Genomic DNA, 25,638 nt, shown 5'->3' on the forward strand with positions numbered 1-25,638 from the left:
TGGACACCAAGGGGGGAAAGCGGCGGGGGGTGGGGGTGGGGGTGTGATGAATTGGCAGACTGGGATTGACATGTATACACTGATGTGTATAAAATGGATGACTAATAAGGACCTGCTATATTAAAAAAATAAATAAAATTTAAAAATTAAAAATAAAATCCACGTTGATCTTTAGTGGATGTGTGGTTATAAGTCCAGTGTGAAAAATAAAGATACCTTGAAAATGATGAATTAAATTTAAAAATTATTTCATTAAAAAAAAAAAATGTCAGCTCCTCCGGGGAGTAGAGTTCAGATAGATACGTGGAATAAAGCCTTGTCTTAAAAATAATTTATGCTGTAGGGATCATGAATGAACCTTTTAATTGTCTGCATATATGAAAAGAGCTACCATCTACTGAGTGCTTACTATCAATACAGCTTAGGCATGGGGTCATGTATACCATATGCATACAGGTCATAATATAATCCTAGGGTAACCCTGGGAGGTAGGTACAATTATCCCCATTCACAGAAGACAAAACAGACTCACTAGGTGGGGTAAAGCAACATGCTCAAAGGTCACACAGCTGGGAGGTGGTAACACCCAGTTTCAAGTCTACAGTGTCAGACTCCAGACTCATGCTCTTATTCTCCTTGCTATAGGTTAAAGAAGACTGCTGCTGGACTTCACTGGTGGCGCAGTGGTTAAGAATCCGCCTGCCAATGCAGGGGACACAGGTTTGAGCCCTGGTCCGGGAAGATCCCACATGTCGCAGAGCAACTAAGCCCGTGTGCCACAACTATTGAGCCGGCACTCTAGAGCCTGCGAGCCACAACTACTGAGCCCGTGTGCCACAACTACTGAAGCCCGCGCGCCTAGAGCCCATCCTCTGCAACAAGAGAAGCCACCGCAGTGAGAGGCCCGCGCAACAAAGAGTAGCCCCCGCTCGCTGCAACTAGAGAAAGCCCGCGCACAGCAAAAGACCCAACGCAGCCAAAAATAAATAAATTAATTAATTAATTAAAAAAAAAAAAGAAGACTCCTGCTAATCCACACTTGTTACTCTGTCCAATGGCACTTGATGAGGATACGTAAAACAAAGAAGTCTGGTTGTGGACAAGGGGACAGGAAACTGCCACAGTATGACGGCACAGGCTCTGTTCCTGGGGTCTGCTCCCCACGCACTGTTTCTTTAACTGTCCCTCCTTCCTCCACTCTGACCCACAAATTCTCTGAGCACTGACAACGCCTTCCGTGGCAGCCGCACCTGGGCCTGGTCAGAAGGGGAACAGTGGGGCAAGAGCAGCAGCCATTTGTGTGTAGGGGTTGCTTATAATTAGACTACCGTACTTGAAATGCATCCGGAAAAATGCAGTTAGTAGATTCATTTCTAAGATTTCTGTTATATTTCACTTGTGAAAGACTCGATTAAGACCTATATCTCAAAAATAACATCCTGGTAGGAGTTAATGAGAAATATATTTACTAAATGCAGGTCCTGGTTGTGAAATACAGGGCCCATAATATCCATTTACATATAGTATCTATTTATCCTGGGACTCTAACATTAAACAAAGGTAAACATTACTTTCAAAAAAGAAAAAAGATTAACCTGGACAAACTGTAAAAAGAGACTTTATTTTTTTCTAATTGCCTCACTCTGTTGCCAGAGATTCTGTTGCCACTTTCAGGAAGGCTTCACATGTCCATTTAAGTCAGAGTTGGTTCTATTGGGCCATTCCCCATATCCTCCAGAGCCCAGGGGCTCTTTGCCTAGGCTCTTTGCCTAGTCTGTTGCAGCCAAGCTGGGATCATTCTTTTCTGTTAGTGCATACACTCTTGCACATGCAAATCCCACGTGTGTGGACCTTGGCCAAGGAACAAGAAGACAGTACTGTTGGGAGATCAGGTACATCTGAAAGTGAACTGGTTTTATCTGCAGTCCAGCTCAGCTCCACCACCTTCCAGTCACCCTGACAGCTAACAAAAGGAGCATAAACACTCCTCTCACTTATGGCACGAGGGTTCAGGTTGAAGGCCACGATTAGTAGCATAGAACACACACCTCAATGGACTCAGTTTCTAACAGACAAAATTGAAATTTAATTTAGTCTTTGTGGTTTTCTAAATGTTCTCATTCCAAGTGTCAGAGCATAAGGAAGCATGGTAGGTGGTGCTGATGTACATACAGAGCCCTGACTGATGTTCCTGACCAAGAGTGGAGGAGCTCGGCTTGTTAGGAGAACTAACGAGGCAAAGACAAAAATGTCCAGGTTTTGATGACTATCTTGAATTCCACAGGAGTCATGAAATCTAGAGTAGTCCTGGCTTTGCTACTGAATTAATTCACAGATCTTTTCTGTGCCTCAGTTTTCTTATCTATGAAATGGAAGTATTAGTACTTGCTGTGCTTAATTCAGTGTTATGGAGATAATATTAGACAACTAAAATGAAAGTGTTCTCAAAGCATGACTGTAAGTAAGATAACCCAGTAATGCCAAAATCTGATTACGACTTCTTATTTCATATATGGTCACCATAGTTTTATGATTTAATAACAGCAAAAGAAGAAATGGTTTTACTCTGCATTTGTGTCCTTACTCGAGTTACTTTTCATTTTGTTCCCCTTCCAGAAAATAAGAATATGGGAATAGCTTCTATGGTAAGGTTCCTAAGTCTCAAAAAACTAAGCACTACATAAAGTTTTCAAATAAAAGAAAAAAAGCTTCCTCATAATTTTCACTGCCTTAGCCATGTCAGAAACTATGAGGGGGAAAACACACTAGAAGTACTTGAATTCCTACCTCAACTGTAATATAACCAAAAGAACCACAGCCCAAAATGCAGAAAAGGCTGGATAAATACATCCCATACACAATACAAAGAGGGGAGCACTGGAGGATGGTTCCTCCCTTCTCAACACGCTTTATTTTGCTAAACCAGAGACTAACACTAACAATGCTAGTGAAAGTCAGAGAATCAGACTTGTAAATAAAAGACGCATAGAGAAGTACATACATAAAAATGGACAGATTCACATATCATAGAACAAACACCCCCACTCAGGCCAAGAAATAGAACACTGTCAGCATCCCAGAAGCATCCTCCTCACCACATACCTCTCCTTGATTATATGCGCACCCACCCTTGCACTCACATTCATGTATCCCTGATGGATCCTGTGTATCCTGGTGCACAAGAGTTGTGCTTTCTCTAGCACACAGTTCTCAAGTGTGGTCCAATTCCTGGACAGGGAGGGAGTTCTAGGACCCCTGGGGATCTCCAGGCCCCTTCAGAGGGTCCAAAAGGCAAAACTATTTTCCTAATAATTCTAAGACATTATTTGCCTTTTTCACTGTTGAAAAACAGTGAAAAGCTTAGATGGATTCAGGATGACATGAACAAAGGCAGTAGCACCAAACGGTACTAGCAGTCATTGTTTTCCTGACCTTCACCCACTAAAGCAGAAAAAAAATATTAATTTAATTAAATCTCAACCCTCAAGTACATGTCTTTTTAATGTTCTGTGTGACGAAATGGGAGAGTACACATAAAGCACTTCTGCCACATACCAAGGGACGAAGGTTGCCTGGAGAAAGGGCTTGGGCAATTGTTTGCCTTTGAGCTGATGGTAGCTAGCTGCTTGCTTCATGGGACACCATTCTTACTGAAGGAATGACAGTCAGACAAACTGTGGTTATTCAGACTTGAGTATCTAGCAGACAAGTGAGCCAATCAGTTCGAGAAAAACAACAGAGTTTTGGTGCCAGTGATAAAATTCGGGCTTTCAAGTGAAAATTAGAATTTTGGAAAACTTGTTATCTGCCACTACGTGCTTGACAGCTTCCCAATACTTAAACACTTTCCTGATGATATCAGTAGTAAAGTTAAAGAATGTGACATTTTAATATTGTATAATGAAATGTGTCAACAATGAAAATATCTGCATAACTCAGTGAAACAATATTTTCCAAACAATCAATGTATGATGTTACAAAATCAGGCATGAGTGAAAAATCTACTCAACAACATGCAAGGTAAACTACAAGATTTTAAGTAAATTAAAGTATATTGATATGGTTTCAGATTTTACAAAAAAGAATATCCAAAATTGTTTGAAAAGGTTATTAAAATATTCCTCTTTTTTCCAACTACGTATCTGTGGAGGCTACATTTTCTTTGTCTACTTCAACCAAAACAACATACCACAACAGATAAATGCAAAAGCAGATAGGAGAATCCAGCTCTCTTCTATTAAGCTAGACATTAGATAGGTCTGCACAACTGTAAAACAGTGCCAGTCTTCCCACTAATTTTTTTTGCTTTGGAAAAATTTAGTTACTTTTCATAAAAAATAAGTTACGTTAACACATAATGGTTTTTTTAATGAATAAATAAATATTTTATATTTTTCTTTATTTTCTAATATGGTAGCTATCAACAGATATAATCCACATAAACAAAAGTTCTTTGAGGTCCTCAATAATTTTCAAAAGTGTACAGTGAGATCAAAAGGTTTGAGGAACTATTGCTCTAGGTTATAAATCTAGTAGGAGTGAAACTGCTGAATCACAGGGTATCTTATCTTCAGCTTTACTAGATACTGCCAAACTTTTTCCTAACATGGTTATACCAGTTTACACTCCCATCAACAGTTCTTTATATATTTTGAATATCAGTCCTTTGTCTATTATATGTGTTCTAAATACTTTTCTCAATCTACTTTTTCCAATCTTTTTAATGAATAAAAGTTCATCAACAGTAGTCAAATTTATCAATCTTTTCCTTGATGGTCAGTACTTTTTGTATCTTGTTCTATGAAATCTCTCTGTATTCCTAATTCTATACTCTCCAATATATTCTTCTAAACATTTTATGGCTGTGCATTTCACAGTAAGATTCACGGCACTATATGCTAATCAGTTGTTATTTAGGATCTCCACGGGCTTTTGCAGGAAGGAACTCTACTACTCTTCTCTGCATTTTCATATGTCTCGTTCAGGAGTCACTCTGTTCTACTGCTGTTAAGTTTCCATCTGAATTTCTCAATTCAACTTAAAAGGTAGAAGGCTGGGGATTCAAATGTTTCAGTAGAAAATAAAAAACAAGAGGCCTTAGTTTTTCAGCTGACTCTTGGATAAGCAAAGATTTCATCCATCCTTTTACAGTATTACAATGATCAGGAAAGCTGCCCTTCATGCTGCCACAACAAAGTTTTCAAGAAAGTGGTGCTGATGTTTTGTTTTAAGAGAGAAGTGAAAGCACTTTGGGAAATTTTCTAGGTCCAAAGGATTTCAGGATTTCAGGATTTCTTAGCAAGAGGTAAGTCCATAACAGAGCGGAGTGCAGGTGATTGCATATGGCACTCGTCTTGCTTACTTTACTTTACAAAGGGCTGGGAAAGCCTCCAGAATATTCCTTGGTAGGAAAAGCACAATCATATCATCCACCATGGAAACTGGAAAAGGCATTCATGTCACATATTTGTCACCCTATGAGACCCCAGCATCTTTCTAGAACATAAGTTATTCAACAAGACTGAATAAATATCCACGCGCAAGTATCTGTTTGCATGTGAAGTTATCTACCTGCTACTTTTAACATCTAGCATAGTATTTTTCAAACTACAGCTCTTAATGTCATGAAATCAATTAGGTAAATTATAATCAATATTTCTTAAAAATGAACTACAATAGAATGTAATAGAAAGTATCAGAATGCCTTGTACATAGTGAGGGTAAATACTGTTTCACAATTTTTTTTTTCAGTTGTGTGTGTGTGTGTGTGTGTGTGTGTGTGTGTGTGTGTACGTGTGCTCAAAAGTAAAATGTATTTTTTACTATGGTTTTCTGTCAAAACATTTGAAAGGCACTGGTCTGACATGTTGTAGTAAGCATACATGCTGGGGAATTTTCTTCCCAACAAGCATGTCTTATCCTGGGCAATACCCACCTACCCACTTTTAGTCCTATGGGTAAACACACACGTGTCACCATGTTTCTACATGACCCCCACCTCCCTAACCCTGCTGAATGACCCAGGGATGGACACATGACACACAAGGATCTGAGTTTCTTGCCTATGATTTTTTCTTAACTTGGCATTCAGAGAACTTTTCAGTGACAGAAGCTATAATAAAAACTGTTGGTGGCCATGTTGCCGGTCATGAGAAGGAATGAAACAAAAATGCAGAAAGAGACAGAGGTGAAAGACGGAGAGAGTCCTGGCCACGTTCCAGCCGACTGCGGTACTGCTCCTCCCACAGTCTGGTGGCACAGGCCTTTCTTAAATTCTATAAGTCAGTAAGTCTCCATTTTCTAAGTTAGTTTGATAGGTTTCTGACACTTTCCATCAAACAAATAGACAGGCAACGCCTGTTTTTCTCCTAAAGTCTTGGGGGCTGAAGTGATGAACTGAAAATTTAAATAATGAATAATGAATTGAATGAATAATGAGTTGGGTTCTTGCCCTAAAATTTATGGAACTCCCCTTCACCACCACCATTTATCACCTAAGAGGGAAAACTGGCAAAACCCACAAAAAACTATAAATATACATAGATTGTTAATGAAATTCAACTTTGGTCTTCACTACCAAAATGAAATGAGGGACACTTTTGGGTAAACATGGTAAGTGAAGGTAGGATCCTCACAGCCTCTTCAGTAAAGTTTACATATGTACCATTTACAGTATTTTACCTCTTTGGCCTGATCTGAAGCCAGTGAGACACATTATGGTAGAAAGGTACTACACAGACTGTAATCAATGGGGTATCTGGTTATTTTTTTAAAGCTAACCCCAAATCATTCTATGCACTTCTTCGGCCCTGGAGAACGGAGCGAGGACAGGACCACCTGATTATAAGCAAGTACTGCCGAGTGTGATTCAAGGACCTAGAGGCAGGAACGTGAGAGAATAAACGGAGGAGCCAAACCTGGAGCTGACAGAGGTGAGCACGATCCAAGCCAAGAGGCTGGGAAATTGAACGCAGCTTTTAAATTAAAGAGAATTTTCTCTTCCTCTAAGAATATAATATAATATAGCTTCCTCATATATCTGCTTTACTGGAAGCTAGTTTGGCCTTGAAATTTATAATCCAACTGCCTTTGTGTATACCTGAACATGTCATGCAGAATACTGCACAAACTGACCTGTTTACACAATGAAGTTTGTTCAGCTTTGGAAGTAACTGCTGAGAAAGACAAGTTTAATTCTGGTGCAAGTTAGGTCCTATAAAGGCATTCCCTGCGCATTTTTATTGGCAAAGTTCTACATAATGGAACTTGTAATTATTCTGATCAATTCTGCACCCCCTATCAACTACAGCCTGACTTGGAGACTGCCCAAATTACCAGGGGGTTCAAAAAGGCTCTCCAAGCTCTCGCTCACCATCAGTTCTTTGAAAATGTATGCCAAGGAATTAAAAGGTATTAGCAGAGTTTTTATAACAAGGCACAAGTAATATATGATTTTCTCAGTCAAAACTTCTAGGGACAATGCCTAAAGAGAAATCCAGGGCTAACAATCACAATTTGATTTGCTTTTAATTTTAATCTTCATACTTCAGCTTCTTAGGGATAGGCAGCGTTCGTTATTCTGAAACACTCCTAAGTGGCCACAGTTGTCATTTTTCTTACAAATAGAAGGTCATAGAAGAAAGGGCTTCTTCATAAATGTTTTCCAGAAGACTGAGACCAAATCTGAGTTATCCATGAATCTATCCGTGACCTTCTTAATCTCTTAAATGACTGAACACTTAGCACTGGGGCATTTCACCCTGGAGTAAGTCTCGCCCACTCGATCCTAAACTCCCACAAGCCTGGTTCCAGCACAAGGCTTCGCAAAGGGTAAATGCTTCTGCTGGAAGCTCAAGTCAAATTAGCTCCTGGGATGAGGACTCTAGCCTCTGTTTAAGGAGGTGTCCTTTTTAAAAGAAAAGGCCACCTGGTCTGAGGCTGGGGAAATGGGCTCTAGTCCTCTGCAATTAACTGGAGTTTCACTTTCCTTATGAAGGGCTTTACTCTGGGTAAAACAATGTGTATTAAAACCAAATGGTCCCTACGGTTCATTGTGCACTACTCTTCTAACTCTGCGTAAGAAATAACAAGTCTTCTCTTTTTTTGTTGGATTATTAACTTCAAAGTCAATCAAGAAAGCTACCCTTTGATGATACAGTTTACTGTGAGCAACGGGAACCGGTCACTAAGCTCGATTTGCTGCCTGTGGTTTTCTGCGCAGATGCGAGAGCGAAAGGTGGGAAGACCATGAGGCTGGGTGTTACCAAGGTGCTTGCTCCCGGCTCGGTGACAGGAACGCTGGAGTCAAAGGACAGGGATTCCAGTCGAAGCCCTAGTACTGCCTACTAGCTGGGTGCCCTTCGACCAGTCATAACCTCTCAGAACTCTGTTTTCTCATTTATAAAGGCGAAGGGCAGTTCCTCACGAGGTGGTTACAGCTGCAGGTGTTAAATAAAATAATGCTCATGAGAGTGATTATGAACTGCAAGGCACCCTACAAATCCAGGTGGTATCATCATTCGTACCAAATCTGCCAAAATGGTATTTTCCAACTCTGAAATGCTAAAATAAAAAGCTAATGCTTTTATGGAGGGCTAAAATTCAAATTCCACCTTGTTTTCTGCTCATATTTTACCCACTGTGGAACACATAGCAAGATAATTACTTAAAAGTTAAAATCTAAGGCCAGCTTGGCTCTCCCACTGCTCTCCCACTGACTTCACTTATCTAACATCTGTCCTCTGCCCTTACTACTATGTGCTTACAATTACAAACAGCCGCTTGCCGTGATGAGAAACTCCACGCTGTTAAGTGACAGACTGGGACACTTTAAGCATCAGCTTTTTAACTTAAAGCTGGGTTGGGCAGACCCCCTGCAACCTTTCCTGTAACAAGCGGGCATGGGCTTCCCCCAAGGGCAGCGCTGGGGAAGCCCCGCACTGGTGTGCACACTGCACCGGTGGCACTGCCCCCGCTGCTGGGGCGGCTCACTGCACTGGCCACTCCACTCCCCCAGCACACTCAGACTCTTGAGACTTCACTGCCCAACAGAAATGAGGGGCTCTGACTGGCAGCTGTTACTTGCTCCTTATTCTTTGCCATAGACAGAAAGAAGCAAAAGATGGTGAGAAGGTAGTGACTTGTTTTCTTTGTTAAAGTAGATTTGATGTACTACCCTTCTATTCCTTCAACCTGCTACAGTTTTTAAAACCAGCAGTACTGTCTTTTAAAGGCAAAGCTACTTTTTTCCATTCAGTGAAATAAAAAGCAAAATAAACAGCTCTTTTGGTTCATTTTAAGTTTTGCAACAAAATATGTTTCTTCCACCCCAAACGCACTTTTTTTCCTTGGGTGTATCTTTAGTCAACTACTATAATAGATGGTAGCTTACTGAGGTTGCTAACATAGTTAATTTCTGATTATCACAGTTTCATTTAAAATTCCTTTTTGAGTGCCTACTGTATACCAAAGTGCAGTTTTAGAAAGCAGTTTCTTCTTTTAAATTATATTTGCCTTTTTAATACATAGGATTTAAACACATTTTCTGTCAGGGGTAAGCTAAAATCAACATTAATTTGCATTCTCTAAACATACACTTCAAAATCAGGGGAGCTGGCTCAAGTTGCGGCATTCAGCAGAGAAGTTAAGGTCCGACTACATTCAGCAGAGAAGTTAAGGTCCGACTAATTTACTGTGCGTAGGCCACACACACCTAAACACCCTTCTACCTATTCTTCAATGTCACATTGAAAAACCGACTCAGAGTCAAAAAGAGAAAACCAAGAGTTATCTACAACCTGAAGTATTCCCAAACCACATACACAACTATAAATCATGAAAGGTCATTGTTCTTTTTCACTTTTTGTAATTGCCTGAAAATAAACTAGAAGTGGGTATGTGAGAAAGACAACTACTTATACAACAAGTAAGTTATATTTTAACCAGTAGCTCAACTCTCCCCTCCTTCCCAATAAAATTCTGATTTCTAACTAATAGAACAGCCCCTTCATGTTAGCTTTGTCTCTTCCTGTTAACAACACAAAAGAATTACGGTCTTCCATCCTCTCGATTTTATGTAGCTTTCAGAGGCCAAATGAAGAACAGGATCATCTTGTTAATAAATCTTTCCAATTAGGCTGGTGAGTGTAGACTTATGCTAGATTTTTCAAAAGGCTCTCTCTGAGGCAAGGAAGTGGGTTAATGTATTGTCTGGGAGTTTCCGAATGCAACAAGACTATCTGATTTTAACGCACAGATGTCTTGCCTGGGAAAAAACTCATAAATCATCGTCCCACACATTTTAGATGGGAGAGGAAGTAACAGAACAATTAACAATTACTAAAGAAGTTATTTAACGTAGTAAAAAGAGACAAAACAGTGTTTAGAAGGCCTGAATTTGTCATTCCACCACTGGCTAACTTTTTAATTCTCTGGACTTGAGTTACCTCCTTTCTAAAATAGAAATAACTACAATTCTCCTGCTCCTCACACAGGTTTCACATTAGGATTATATGTGAAAATTCAAGGTCAAGTACTTCACAAACCATTTTAAAGGGCTACACCAGTATTCCTGACATTAACGAATTTCTCTGTACTGCATTTATTCAAGTGTGAGTGAAGATGATCAAAGCCAGTGACAGGACTTCAGCAGATCTGCCAGTTGAGAATCTCTAAAGTGGGTCCACTATCACTGCTGCATGGGGTGACGTCAGGCTGTTGTTTACAGGAGAAGAAAGGCTGCCAATTTCCCCTGAGCAGAAGACTGCAGCCGCCAGCCTCCTTGGCTGCGTGTGAGCAAGAATGGACTCTTTATGTGAGGCATGTGTGGACATGCAGTGGTTCACGTGCGGGGCACCAAAACAAGAAGACTGCTTTGTGTGTGCACACCAGCACACGCTTTGCGCCTGGAGTTGTCACTAAGAAGGCTGAGCAAAATTGATCAAAATGCAGCTTTCACTTGTTACTCTGAAGAAAAAAAAAAACACAAAACCTGCCACTCTCAGAAACTTTATCCTCAGTTTTTTTTAAGTATTTTTAAAGCAGAACGATCAATTCTTCTAGTTTTTACAGACTCCTCCTCAAGTTATGCAAACATTCACTTACAAAAAGAATTATTGAAGATCTACATGAAAGCACAAAATATATTCAGACTGCAGTAACTAAGTTTTATAGGAACAACTTCATTTTCAGAGTGGCTGGCGTTGCTTCCCCCTGTAAGTTCAGGAAGTACTCGCTCAAGTTTAACACACTCTAACTGAATCCACTTTGGGGAGATAATTTGTTAAGTTTATTACTATAAAAGAAAAAAAAAATCTGGCTTATTACCATATGCCCATTCATGAAATTTCCTGGCAGAAAGCAACCTTATATTAAATCAAATTTAGAAGGGCAAAAAGAAAATAGGGGATACATTCATTATACTCTTTCTTCAGCTATCCATCACCTTCTGGGATAGTAGTCAAATCAGGAATAATATGGGAACAGATAGTGTTTATAACCGGCACTGAAACTTTACTTCAGACAATAAATCTAGTATAAATCCTAACACTGGGACACTGAAGAAGAGATGTGGGAAATATTTTTGGAACCTGGAAATGTATTTTCTTTGGTCCTGTTGTAAGTATATATATCTGTAAAGGAGAGAAACTATTGCTCGGTAATAAAATGAAGTCGAGGAAGAATCCTGCGTTCTGTTTTCGGCACTGCGGTTGATTATAGTATAATCCTAGGTCAAATACTTAGCCAAGATATGCCTTGTTCTTAGTTATCTGAGAAATGGGGATGATACTAGCAAGTATTACTTTCCAAATTTTAGGGGAACCTAAGAAAAAAGATACCGAGTGGCAGCCTTATGGGACATTGTTACAAGAATTATAAAATAATAGAAACATGGGCTGGGAATCTTGCCTGATATTGGCCAACTCCTTGGAGAGCTGGGGAGGAAAACGTGCTAAACAAGTAGGAAGTGTTATTAGCACTTCCTTCATTTTATAGTTAGACATAACAGTAGCAAGAAATATATGGCACCAGTTCAACTTTTCCAGGGCTGGTTCCAGCAAGTAACATTGACCGCATATTCTTAAACACATCAAAAAACCTGAAGGGCCATCCTGGGCACCTCCTTTAACATGAATGCTAAAAAAGGATGCCAGAAAACCTTGCAGAAAGATGTGGAGTAGATTAAACATTATACATTATACATTAACATACACCGTTATAAAATGACTGTTGCCAGTTTCATTCCTTCATGTGGTGAAAGACACCTGATCACACAAGTCAATGATGATGCAAAACAATGATAACAAAATGGCGGCACGTAGTAGCAGTACTAACCTGAGAGTCAGGGATGTTTTAAAAGTATAGGAATTTTACTGACTGAACAGAGCAGTGATTAAAACACAGCATCACACATCCTGAGTCAGTACAAAGTGCATGAACTTTTATTTTTAATTTAAAAGAAATAAAACTTTACATAAGTGAAGCAGTCAACTTGTCAGTCAAGGAGATAAGCAAGAGGAACAGTAAGAAAAATCAAATTGATGGTTATCCTCACACTTAATATGTTCCCCTATTACAACTTACTTAAAATTCTAAAATCAACTATCTGGACTTTATTTCTGTTACCCTCTCTGGTTGTCAAATTGACAGGATCACTTTAAAGCAATTACAAATACACACCAAGAAAATGAAAGCATATGAAGAGTAGAAACTGATAACTGGATTGACCAAGTGCCTGAGTTTCCACTTGACACCTCGTGGCTTAACTGTGCTCTAGTATACCAAAACATCATCTGCTCTGTAGCATGCTAGTCAAAAAAGTCACAATATACTTACTCACTATACATTTGCTTCACAAACTGCCTCCTTGGGAGTACAAACGTTCCCAAGAACTCACTACTCTAGTGCTCACAAATGACTACTGAATCATTTCAACTTCAAAGACATACATAATAAAAGTAAACTCAGCTCCATTTCAGTAACTGATTGAACAGGACAAAACTTCTCTTTGCCAAGAACTGTTTCCTAGTCACAAACATGTCTTTTTTTTTTTCTCATCACATAATGGCATACAGAATTTGCACTAATACCTGCATCCAGTATTCAAAAGTTAAAGGATAAATAGTCTAAAGTGCATCTCCTTTTGTATTCCTCAAATAAGAAGTAGGGATACTGTGAGGTAGAATGCCAACAACTTGGACAGAAAAACAACTTGAAAGCTTTCAAAAGAGGAATTCTCACACCAATAATGTTTACAAGCAAATGGCTAATATAAGATGAAGCAGAAGAACAAAAGAAAAGGCTTCCACATTTTATTTTATATTTTTCCCCGAGGGCACGGAGCTGCATTTTTTGAGCACCCACGGTTTGTCTCCTGGCCTCCAGATTTCTCAGCCTCACAGCAGTCCTTTCCCACTTTATTTTAGGAAATAGGAAATCTGTTTTTAAAAACCCATTTTCTTTTTTTAAAAATTTATTTATTTATTTATTTATTTTTGGCTGCATTGGGTCTTCATTGCTGTGCACAGGCTCTCTCCAGCTGTGGTGAGCGGGAGCTACTCTTCGTTGCAGTGTGAGGGCTTCGCATTGCGGTGGCTTCTCTTGTTGCGGAGCATGGGCTCTAGGTGCACGGGCTTCAGTAGTTGTGGCATGTGGGCTCAGCAGTTGTGGCTCACGGGCCCTAGAACACAGGCTCAGTAGTTGTGGTGCATGAGCTTAGTTGCTCCACAGCATCCCGGTCCGGGAAGATCCCACATGCCACGGAGCGGCTGGGCCCGTGAGCCATGGCCGCTGAGCCTGCGCGTCCCGAGCCTGTGCTCTGCAACGGGAGAGGCCACAACAGTGAGAGGCCCGCGTACCGCAAAAAAAAAAAAACAACCATTTTCTTATTCATACAATTATTCAAAAATAAAAATCACAGTTTCTCCAAAAGAAGTAAAACTTGTCACCAGAACAGTTGCCAGAGACCATATGAAATGATTAGTAGATTACACAGATGGACAAAAAGTGGCAGCAACAGCACCTCTCTTCCATCACCTCCCCTCAACATCGATTCTTTGCCCATCTCCCCATCCAGTAATCAGGTGAGAGCAAAACAGAAAAAAAAAGAATAAAAGGTCAAATGCCTTATATCTCTATTGGTGATCCTAAATTAACCCAAATAGAAAATGCTTCAGTTTTCACCATGTTGTTCTTATGATGCATAAGTACTGCAAAAAACAAAACCAAAAACTTATGACCCCTGTTGATCTAGCGCACTTACCACTCAGCAGTCACTACATTAGCCACAACACGTGAAATGGGTTGAAGTGGAACACGACAACAGTACTGAGAAGACAGGAGGGTCCCTGTAACCAGAACGTTTTCACACTAAGTTAGGACTCTTCACACTAAGTTAGGACTCTGCATCTCCAGCAGAGTCCATGACTTGGTCCACAATAAAACTAAATTTATGGCTAATTACAGACAAATATTCTAACAATCAAAATTTTCAACCATAATACAATTCCAATAATACCCTCAAACTATCGTTTGATTTTGTCTGGCTGCAACTTAAAAAAAAAAAATTTCTGGGGCTTCCCTGGTGGCGCAGCGGTTGCGCATCCGCCTGCTGATGCAGGGGAACCGGGTTCGCGCCCCGGTCTGGGAGGATCCCCCATGCCGCGGAGCGGCTGGGCCCGTGAGCCATGGCCGCTGAGCCTGCGCGTCCGGAGCCTGTCCTCCGCAACGGGAGAGGCCACAGCAGAGGGAGGCCCGCATACCACAAAAAAAAAAAAAAAAAAAAAAAAAATTTCTCAAAACTCAGAGTTGACCAGTAAGTGTCCCCAAATGCCTCATGCTCAAATATATAGCATATAATTAAAGATTTACAGACTGAATGGCACGAATGGTTAATAAGCAAAATGGATTCATGGCCGGAAAATTTCTCCATGGTATATGGGTCTTTCAGAAATAATAATCTTTAAGTATAATCTCTTTTCCAAATAGCTTTTTCAAAGCTACTGTAAATATACTTTTCTTAGCTGGTCAACATTTTTTTGTTGGTCATGATGCAATTTTTCAGCCAAAATAAGAATTTCTTACCGAAAATGAAAACAATAAATGACATGGGACAAAAGCAGTTTGCCCTTAGAATCCATTCCACACAACTTTAGACCCCGCCCATGAGAAGCTCCCAAGGAAACACAGAAATGATAGAATCAAGAAAGAAAAACAAGGCTCTAGCAATTATTCTATCATTAGAGTATATAAGTCCTGCATAATAAGAGGCAGATAATGCACTGCTCTCCAACCCATTGTCACATGGACTTTTGTTCCATTCTCTCAGGGAGACTAAAAAGTAGGGGCAAGAAGCATAGTTGAAACATTTCTCTGTAGGGAGGCAAAAAAGAAGTTGAGTCAGTCCCAACTGCTTAGCCTTGATTGGTTTTTACCTGCCTGATTGAGTATCTGACGACAGGAGTACATCCCAATCCAACTACTAATCCCAGCAATCAGTATGGCCAACTGTTTAGCTATTAACAAATGTTTCCTAGAGATGACTTTTCACATCATGGCAAAACCAGCCAGCCTTATTCTAGTTAGGAAATTAAATTTTAGTTTGAGCTTTTGGATCTTGATCTTTGCTTTCTTTTCATTTCTTCTTTTAACACTGGGTAGTAGAAATAAAAATAAAATCTAGTATTAGATGGGAAACAACAGCTATTTCACTTTTCCTTTCGGCCTCTGAGCCACTGGTAGTAAACCTTAGCTAAATAGCAAAAACATTTGTTACACAGCAAAGGGAATCTTGTCCACTAAACTTTTCTGCAAGGTACTAAAATTAAAAATTTGCCCAAACAAAACCAAGCTTCACAAGTTACAGTCTTATGTCACCCTTTTTAAAAGTAACCAACAGCACTTTGAGGAAATGCAATACAATGTTCTAACTTTTTTTCCCCCAAACTCCAGCACTTTTAACTAAGATTATAGCCACAGTGTCCCTTCTCTGGCTTCTTTAATAAAATACAATTTATTTCAGAATTCTGCTTTCATTGTGCTGCTTCATAATTTAAAGTTTACAGAACTGTCATTTGAGATGTATAAGAAACATCAAAACATATGTAAATAGTTCTTTTTTAAAAAAATTTATTTATTTTATTTTTGGCTGCGCTGGGTCTTCGTTGCTGCACGCAGGCTTTCTCTAGTTGTGGCGAGCAGGGGCTACTCTTCGTTGCGGTGCGCGGGCTTCTCATTGTAGTGGCTTCTCTTGTTGTGGAGCACGGACTCTAGGTGCACGGGCTTCAGTAGCTGCAGCACATGGGCTCATTAGTTGTGGCACATGGGCTTAGTTGCTCCGCAGCATGCGGGATCTTCCCGGACCAGGGCTCGAACCCGTGTCTTCTGCACTGGCAGGCGGATTCTTAACCACTGCACCACCAGGGAAGCCCTTAAATAGTTCTTTAAAAAAGTATTCCTCTGGCTCAAAACAATTCATGCCAGCAGAAGCTTTGAATTATGGATGGAACCATTCAAAATCTGAGTATTTTCAGTATTCACAGAGCTTACTAGAGGAATAGGTACCTCATCAACACTAAACCTGAAAATGAAAGACAAAGTAAAAAAACTGTAACTGAAAATTTAGAGACAAGCCAAGACTTAGCATCTTCCAAATCAAGAGAGACACAAGACTTTCACCCTTTCACCCTTCTTCTGTTCTTTCCATGGAGGTTGGCAGGAATCAAACAGTCTACTTGAGTGGTCAAGAAGAATCAGTAGCTCTCCTTCAAGAGTGATCCCATCATTTAGGAAGAAAATTTTTTAAAAAGGTGAAGATCTTCCCACATGATTGGGTTGTGACAATGCTGCAGGCTTCACAGGAGATTCAGGAGTGCTTTAGAAATTCCATAGGGGGAAAATATGACAATCCTCTACATATTTTGAGAAGGGCATGCGTGAACAAAGACCCACCAGTGTGCACACATACTGGAAAACGCGTCTTTAAAAGACTACTTTCTCACAGTGGGTGAGAGAGGGCTCAAGATCAAACAATCCAGAAAAGACTGACTTGTAAATCAGACACAATTCTATTTAGCAAGTACGTTGTAGAGAAACCAGAGTGGCTAAACTGCCATGATAAGACTAGATATTCCCAAAATATCAAAGACCCAGTCTATCCTGGACAAATAAGGTACTGTATTTCAAATATAGTGCTTTATTTTGCTGACTCTTCCAAAGGTCATGGTGCATTTCTTTTAAATAAAGGAAAAAAATCTATTTCAACTCTGTTGTTTTTACTAATAGTGAAATTAAAGAGATTTTTGTTCCCATTTGATCTGTCTCTTGATTAATATATGCACACTGCTGACAGTTTCCCTTCCCTAGCTTTGGAATAATATAAAGTTGAAATATATAAGAAAAAATAAGAAGGGCCAAGATAGATTAATGGAGGGTACCTGACCAAAGTGCAAAATTCACATAAAATGCTATATAGCCCTAGAGCTTCCCTGGTGGCGCAGTGGTTCAGAGTCTGCCTGGCAATACAGGGGACATGGGTTCGAGCCCTGGTCCGGGACGATCCCACGTGCCGCAGAGCCGCTGGGCCCGTGTGCCACAACTACTGAGTCCGCACGCGCCACGACTGCTGGGTGTGCACACCGCAACTGCTAAGGACCACGCACCTGGAGCCCGCGCTCCGCAGTGGGAAAGGCCACCACAGTGAGAGGCCCGCGTGCCATGGCGAGCAGCGGCCCCTGCTCGCCACGGCTGGAGAGGGCCCATACGCAGCGGTGAGGATCCGGTGCAGCCAAAAATAAATAAATAAAATGAATAAATTTATTTTAAAAAAATGCTATGCCCTAGATACTGAGGTTAGAGGACAGGTAAAAGACCAGTTGAGAGAATCACTTACATATACTTACTAGAATGGAGTGTAGCAGTGTCAAAGGAAGAGAGAATTTTCCATAAGATGAAAAGGAGAGAAGAAAAAATAGGAATTAGCATTTATTAAAATCAGCTGTGTATTGTTGCTTTCCCTGTTGTATACCAATTAATAATCATAGAGATAGATTATCACTGTTCCTATTCTATAGCGAGGAAAGCGGAGACTTAGAGAGAAGTAATGAACACTGTTAGTGGTATACCCGACATCCATTCCTCCCTTCCTCTCCCTAAGAGAACCCCAGCCCTCTAGTCCAGATGTGGGCAGAGATGCCCAATCAGACAGAAAGACTGACAGTCCACACCTGTGGAGGTTTCTGACTTCCTCTGAATGCCATAACATAAGCATGTGAACCAGCTTGAGGAAGGAGCCAAAACAGACGTGGGAGCCAGCAAGGAATCCAGCTGAAAGCCAAAAGATGCTAAGAACCTAGCTACAGAACTGACCAACCCTGGAGCCCGCCGTAGCTCTGGATTTGTTGTGAAATAATAAATTTCCCGATGATTCCAGCAAGCTTGAGGGTGGTTTCTAAAAGCATCCTGATACATGAGTTCAACTTCTCCAAGGTCACCTGCAGTAAGTGGCAGAGCAAGAATTTGAACCAACATTGTTCTGGCTCAAAATGGGGCTTTTTCCACTAAACCACACTGTGGCATGGACTTTGATAAATTTTTTTTCTCATGATATGATCATGCGACATTAGATCTAGAAAGGATCTTACCTCGCCATACATAAGAAAAGGCATTTACCTTATAAAAATGTTTGAAGTAGTGGCCTTACTTGCAAACACAGAAAAGAAACATATCTTTAGCAAAAATGCCCAGAATTTCATATTCTGCAGAACTTCTCACTGCATATGCATTTAACTTTTAGCAGAATGCGAATTCATACATCTTTAATAGATGAAATTGAGCTCTTAACAAGCATTCCAAGTTATTATTAATTTTCTTAGGTGTGATAATGGTACTGTGGTTATGTAGGAAGATGTCCTTATTCTTAGGAGACGCATATTGAAATATTTAATGGTAAAGAGTCATGATATCTAAAACTTACTTTCACATGGTACAAAAAATTATACATATAAAGAAAGGGAGACAGAGAGTCATAAAGCAAAATAAAGCAAAAGGTTAATAATTACTGAATCTAGGTGGAGGAAATATGGGTCTTTACTGAACTATTCTTTCAAGGTTTCTACATAGTTGAAAAGTTTTACAACAGAAAGTTTGGGTGTGGGGGAATATGGTGTGAGATACAGCACTGCAGAGCACAGTGTGGCTGTACATTGGAATAAGTTGAGGACTTTCAAAAATACTGAAACCAGGGCCTCACCCTGGGTTGTGGCCTGGGGATGGGTGATTGTAATGTGGCCCTCTTATATGGTAGAAGGAGCCTGAGCTTGCAAGGCACAACTCATTAATACCCTGACAGTCCCAATCCCAAAAACACAACTCAAATTTTTTTCTGTAATGTTTTTTATTCATAAAAAATTGCCGTTTTAGGGACTTCCCTGCAGTCCAGTGGTTAAGACTCCACGCTTCCACTGCAGGGGGCGGGGCTTTGATCCCTGGTCGGGGAATTAAGATACCGCATGCTATGCAGCGCGGCCACATACATACACACACACACACACACACACACACACAAAATTGCCGTTTTAAAGTTAACATAAGCATTAATTCCAACAATGAAGAAATTTCTCTGAAACACACACTGGATGACATAAGGAATACTCAATTAAAATTAGACCAGGACTCTATAACAGATCGATAATGAAGCCTTCTGTGCTGTGCTCAAGACCACGAGGGCAAGAAGAATGGAGCAGACTCGGTTATTCCCTAAACAAATCTATCCATAGACTCTATGGTCCAACATGCCAAAATTTAATTTATAAAAATGCAGTTTAAAAAAAGGAACAATATTTAAGGAGAAGCATTAAGCCATTTAATCTCTTTAAAAAAAAAAGTCCTACTAAAATCATGCTCTTTACTCCACGCCAAAGATGAGTCACAATCTGTTAAACTATAAGGAAAGAAGAATTCCTTGAAAAATACACAACTCCAATTCCCCAAATTCAAATTTGTGCAAATTACTTAAAAATACTCTAGTGAGCATTACATACAGTAGAAAGCTCTCTAAGGTCCTATATCTAAATTTCAGCTGGCACATGAGTCTCTGCAGTTCCATTTGTCTTTCTTAAAATATATGTGACTGGGGTATGGGATAGAGGTAAATAAACAGTAGATAAAATTTAAAAAGAAATAAAAAATAAATGACAAACTTTAAAAATATAATCTTACATTAGAGATTTTATCTTGAAAAATATACCTTACAACCTAGGTGGCTTTTTCTTAAAGTTTCATTGATATCCAATAAATGCATATATTTTAAATGTATAATTTGATAAGTCATGACATACCTATATACCCTCGAAATCATAAGCAATCAAGGTAATGAACATAACTATCCCAGGTGGCCTTTAAATCAAATAGATATGTGATGGTTCTAGCACAGATACAGTTTCTCGGAAAAGAAACAATTAAAAAAAAAAAGCATACAAGTATCCAAATACTTTCATCAACAGCTAAAATAAACATTAAGGCTTTAGATTTTTTCCCCCTAATTTAAATCTAACAGACAAGCATATATTGTGTTATTCTACCTTAGATTTAGGTCCAAATAAACAAATATACTAAAAAAAACAAAGAAATTCTTAATATTTTTAAATGTACAGGAAAATGAAAACAAAAGCCATAGTCACATGGCATTATATTTTAGAATTTAAACACACACATATCAGGAATCTCGGCTAACTGAAAAGCAAAACAATTTAGAAAGATCATACCTACATATTACATCAACATATAGACTTCCTAAGTTTGGCATATTAGGCCCAGGGCATGCCCATCTCACAGGCAGGACTGCTCCAGGCAAAACTGAGGGAAAAAGAGTGTGTCTTCAGTAACTATCAAAAGTCTCCATCTCCACTTCTTTCCTCCCCTTTCAGTGTTTCTGCCATTTTTCAGGGAATTCCCCTTGTGTACAGGGTCCTCATTGATGTCCCAGCCTTCCCAAAGCTCCGGAAAAATTTTTGTCCTCAAGAACCCAAACCATATCCATTGTGTGCTCATATACAGATCTTCCTCAACTTACAACAGGGTTACATCCTGATAAACTCATGTAAACTGAAAATACTATAAGTCGAAAATGCATTTAATACACCTAACCTACCAAACATCATAGCTTAGCCTAGCCTACCTTAAACATGCTCAGAACACTTCCATTAGCCTACAATCAGGCAAAATCATCTAACACAAAGCCTATTTTATACTAAAGTATTGAATATCTCATGTAATTTATTGAATACTGTACTGAAAGTGAAAAACAGAATGGTTGTGTGGGTACAGAATAGTTGTAAGTGTATTAGTTATTTACCTCGTGACTGTCATCACGAGAGGATCGTGTAGCATACTGTCAGCCCAGGAAAAGATCCAAACTCAAAATTCCAGCTCCATTTTCTACTGAATGTATAGAACTTTCACACCATGGTAAAGCTGAACCATTGGAAGTTGACCCACGGTAAGTTGGGGCATTTGTATTCTATTTTCGGTTCAGAGTCCCTGCTCCCCTCGGGGATAGCTAGCAAATGTATTGATAATAAATGGCTAAGGTGTGTACTCCATTTCCTTTCCTTCCTTGCTGAGCAGTTGCAGTAGCTAGAAAAGGGACTGTTCTACCCTTAGGTGCCTAAGGCACAAAGATGGCCATCTTTCCCAAACTTAAAAGGATTAAAAACAAAAACAAAAAAAGGAAGGATGGATTCCCATGAAGGCCAGCCAGGACTTCCAGAAGGCAAGTCCATTTGACCTTGTTTACTGTAGTGGCCTACACCAGACTATCCATCAAGTTAAATCTCATATTGCCCAACACAAGAGACAATTTTTATGTGGGGATCTTTTCTCTCCCCAACTGGACTGTGAAAACCATTATGGACAGGTGCCATGTCTATTAGTCTCTGATATCCCCAAACACTTGGGACATGTGTTAAATATTTATGAACAAAAATAAAATAATTAATGAAAATCATTATATTATATCATACTCGTGCTATTTGTACCACAAAAACACATATATCTTCTTTAATATTTGAGGTGGAAATGTACACTAAGAGTTTTATTTGTTTAGGAAATTACATAGTTTTTACAATCACAGAAACAAAAGATTAGTTCTTTATGTACACTAGACAAAGGAAACTTAAGATTTTCTTGTTAATTGTGCCATATAGCTGAGACGACTACATTTCCATTGTGCAATTTTCAGTGTTACACATTTTTTTCAGGCTCTGTCACAAAGAAAACAAAGCAAAGTGAGAAAAACAACTTCAAAGGTGTAAAGAAAAGCTAGGAGAAAAGCTAGGAGAAATTTCAGACCATGTCCAATGTAAGGTTTCCCAGGGTTCATAAATGAGGATGATTTCATGATTTCTGGTGGAAACATCAGCAACATTATAGGTTTTTAATATTTCAACTCAAACTCAAATAAAAATTGTCCATTTGAATGCAGTTTTGTTTCAGGATTCAGTTTTAGACTTTTGTACCAACTTAAAAGGTATAAAATCCATATGAAGAAATCTTGACTTTTTTTTCAAACCATTATTACACAGTGTTTAGTTATCACTACTCAAAATAGTAGATAACAAGCTCTAAACACATCAAAATAGTTTAGAATGTAATTTCTCCAAGGACAATAATATTTGTTTCTTTTCTTCACTGCTATAATGTATATGCCTCCTAAGAGTAGCTGGCACATAGTAAGTGCTCAATAAATCTGTTGAATGAAATGAATAAATGAATGAAGTCAGGAATGGGATATAGGTTTACAAAAGAAAAAAAAAAGACCAAGCTTCTTCCAGGAGGCATTGATTTTACAAAGTACAATTTCTGGAAAGTCTCTTATTTAATCAACTCCAAAATGAAGTTTATCTAACCCTATATTTGAATTGTTTAAATAAAAAGTAACAATGGACTGTTTGTTTTGTAAATCAAAAAGGGGATTCATTTCCTTTAATCAAATTGAAAGGTTTTCTACTACCAATGTCTGAATAATGTCAAGTATTTTAAGAAACTATTAAACATATAGCTGATTCACTTTGTTATAAAGCAGAAACTAACACACCATTGTAAAGCAATTATATTCCAATAAAGATGCTAAAAAAATAAGAAAGAAAGAAACTACTAAACATTCTCTCCAAATCAATGGATTTGAGTCCTTAGAAAATCTTTTTACTCAAAGGATTTTTATGTAAATCTTTTTTGTTTAAAAATACATATTCATTTTCATACCCTTTGATTTTCTCAGTGAAAAGAAGTCTTAAAATCAAAACAAAATTAACTCAAAGGGATACATTTCATTTGAGCTGAGGCCACTGCAAGACAATAAAGCTAATGGTTACTTCACCAGGAACATTAGTCATTCAACAATGGCGAACCCTGGAAAACCTCACAGTGGACAAAGTCTGAGGTTTTGTCTGGTTTTACGGAGTTAAAAACAAAACAAAGGACCTGCTCTTCATGTCTAATGTGCTGTTCTCAGGCCCACTCGCCCCCCACGTGGTCAGGTGGCCACGGTCATAGCTCAGACTGCCGCCAGGGCTCGCCCAGCACTGGGCGCCGAGCAACACAAAGCCTGGATGTTTGAGATGTTTCAAGGTAATGTGGACAGAAAAAATTCTGTGGTTAACCCCCCAAAAAAGAGATTAATAGAAAAGCAGTAAATAATAAACACATCGTTATTGTCCCTTTTTACCACCTCACATGAGTTAAAACTTGGTTTTAGGTTTACAAAATGGCCCCTTAAGTTTTGTGTAGATAAGATGGTCAGAGAGCTCATCTTCTGAAATAAGGCAAAGCAAATTTTCTATATGGAAGGACTTTGCCTCAGTCCCATGAAAGCAGACTGAAATAGATGAAAACCCCTATTCCATGTCTTAAACAGAGGCAAAGGCAAAAGAGAGGCAAAGAAAAAAACCTGTCATAATCAAGGAAAAAGACCAATGTGAAAAGAAGAGCAAAATGAGAAAGATGCCACATTAAAAGAAACACAAATTCAAGTGATAATATTAAGGAAACTGAAAAACAGTGGTAGAACAAAGGGAAGAAGGTTGTGAAAATCAGATAAAATTTAAATAAAAGGCGGACTGTTTTGGTCATTTTATTTAATATGTTAAAAGTAAACATTCAACACTACAGAGTTGTACGTAACATCACACAAAACTTTATAAACATCGGTGTGGACTATACATTCAAAAGTAGAAAAGAAATCTGATCCTTCTGAGTTTTCATCAATTGGATGTTGAACAATAAGGACAAAAGGTCAATACACTTTTAAAAGTTGCTTTCTGCTTAGCAACCTTGCATTTGAGGATCACTGTTCACTATAATTAATATTAGTTGGGACAATAAATATTTCTTCGTATGTCCCACTTGTTTTAATAGGTCTTACTCTGAGTACACTAGAATTTCATTTCCACTTTAAAAAGTGATAATATCATAAGGTTGTAACAACTCTTCTGTTAATAACCAGAGAGAGGGAAAGCTGAATTCAAAGAAACTGACATAACGTGCTAACTCTGGGCTTTTTGACTTCTAAAGACTCAGAACTCATTTTTAGGGACAAGAGGAAAAAAAACCTAGTTTCTTAAAATACAGCCTTTCCATACCTGTCTTCACTCACCTTCCTAAATAAAAGATTCGCTGGAGTAAATAAAATCCTTCAAGCCACTATATTCTGAAATGTGCACATTTCACTGTATTCAAGGTACAAAAATAACTGAGTGTAAGGAGGGGTCCTCTAGCCAAGAAATCCTTTTGAAATTTAAAAGTAAATAATCTAATTTTTCTCTTTGAATGTACTGCTAACGAAACTGATACATCTAAACACTTTTTTCCTGTAACACACGTGAAAGTTTTACAAGCTTTAAGTTAATAAAATGTATTATCTCCTAGATACATAAAGTTTGTTCTTATAATATCAACATTTGCTATAATCCAGGATGTACCAAAACTCGATGTTAACATTTAAAATCCCTTTCAAAGTTTCTTGGCTCTTTAGGTACCTTATACTTTCTTGTGAACATACCAGTAAGAAGTCTCTACAAATATATAGTTAAAAGGAAAAATGCCCTTCAGACAAAAGATCTAAAGTCACAATTTTTTAATAATGACAAACAAATGTCCATTTCTAAATGCAAATGTTTACTTTGTATTTGCTTGCACCCTGTCCTTCTCCAATGCTTTTAAAAAGCACTTACAACTTACCCCTACAATGTCCTCTGTGAGGGAGGGCAGGGTTACTGCCTTCCTCTTCCCACGAACAGGATAAGAACACTACTCAGCCATAAAAAGGAACAAAATTGAGTCATCTGTAGTGATGTGGATGTATCTAGAGTCTGTCATACAGAGTGAAGTAAGTCAGAAAGAGAAAAACAAATAATGTATGCTAATACATATATATGGAATCTAGAAAAATGGTACTGATGAACCTAGTGGCAGGGCAGGACATAGAGAACGGGCTTGTGGACACGGTGGGGGCGCAGGGGGAAGGGGAGGGTGGGACGAATTGAGAGAGTAGCATTGACGTATATACACTACCATGTGTAAAACAGATAGCTAGTGGGAAGCTGCTATATAGCACAGGGAGATCAGCTCAGTGCTTTGTGAGGACCA

General features: G+C 38.9%; 1 protein-coding gene across 2 annotated transcripts in view; it reads right to left on the reverse strand.

Moving 5' to 3' along the window:
* The window catches only part of SERTAD2 (SERTA domain containing 2), a 112,572-nt gene that overhangs the window by 82,368 nt on the left and 4,566 nt on the right, over positions 1 to 25,638 (reverse strand). Inside the window, exon 2 of one of the 2 annotated variants that reach the window (XR_008618910.1) lies at positions 15,270 to 16,576. The exons of the other annotated variant lie outside the window; for it this stretch is intronic. The gene's annotated coding sequence lies outside the window, so the exon portion shown is untranslated. Of the gene's footprint in view, positions 1 to 15,269; positions 16,577 to 25,638 lie in introns of those variants that run through there. 2 annotated transcript variants of the gene reach the window in all.

This window comes from Physeter macrocephalus, chromosome 12, assembly GCF_002837175.3.
Source record: "Physeter macrocephalus isolate SW-GA chromosome 12, ASM283717v5, whole genome shotgun sequence".
Classification (NCBI taxonomy): domain Eukaryota; kingdom Metazoa; phylum Chordata; class Mammalia; order Artiodactyla; family Physeteridae; genus Physeter; species Physeter macrocephalus.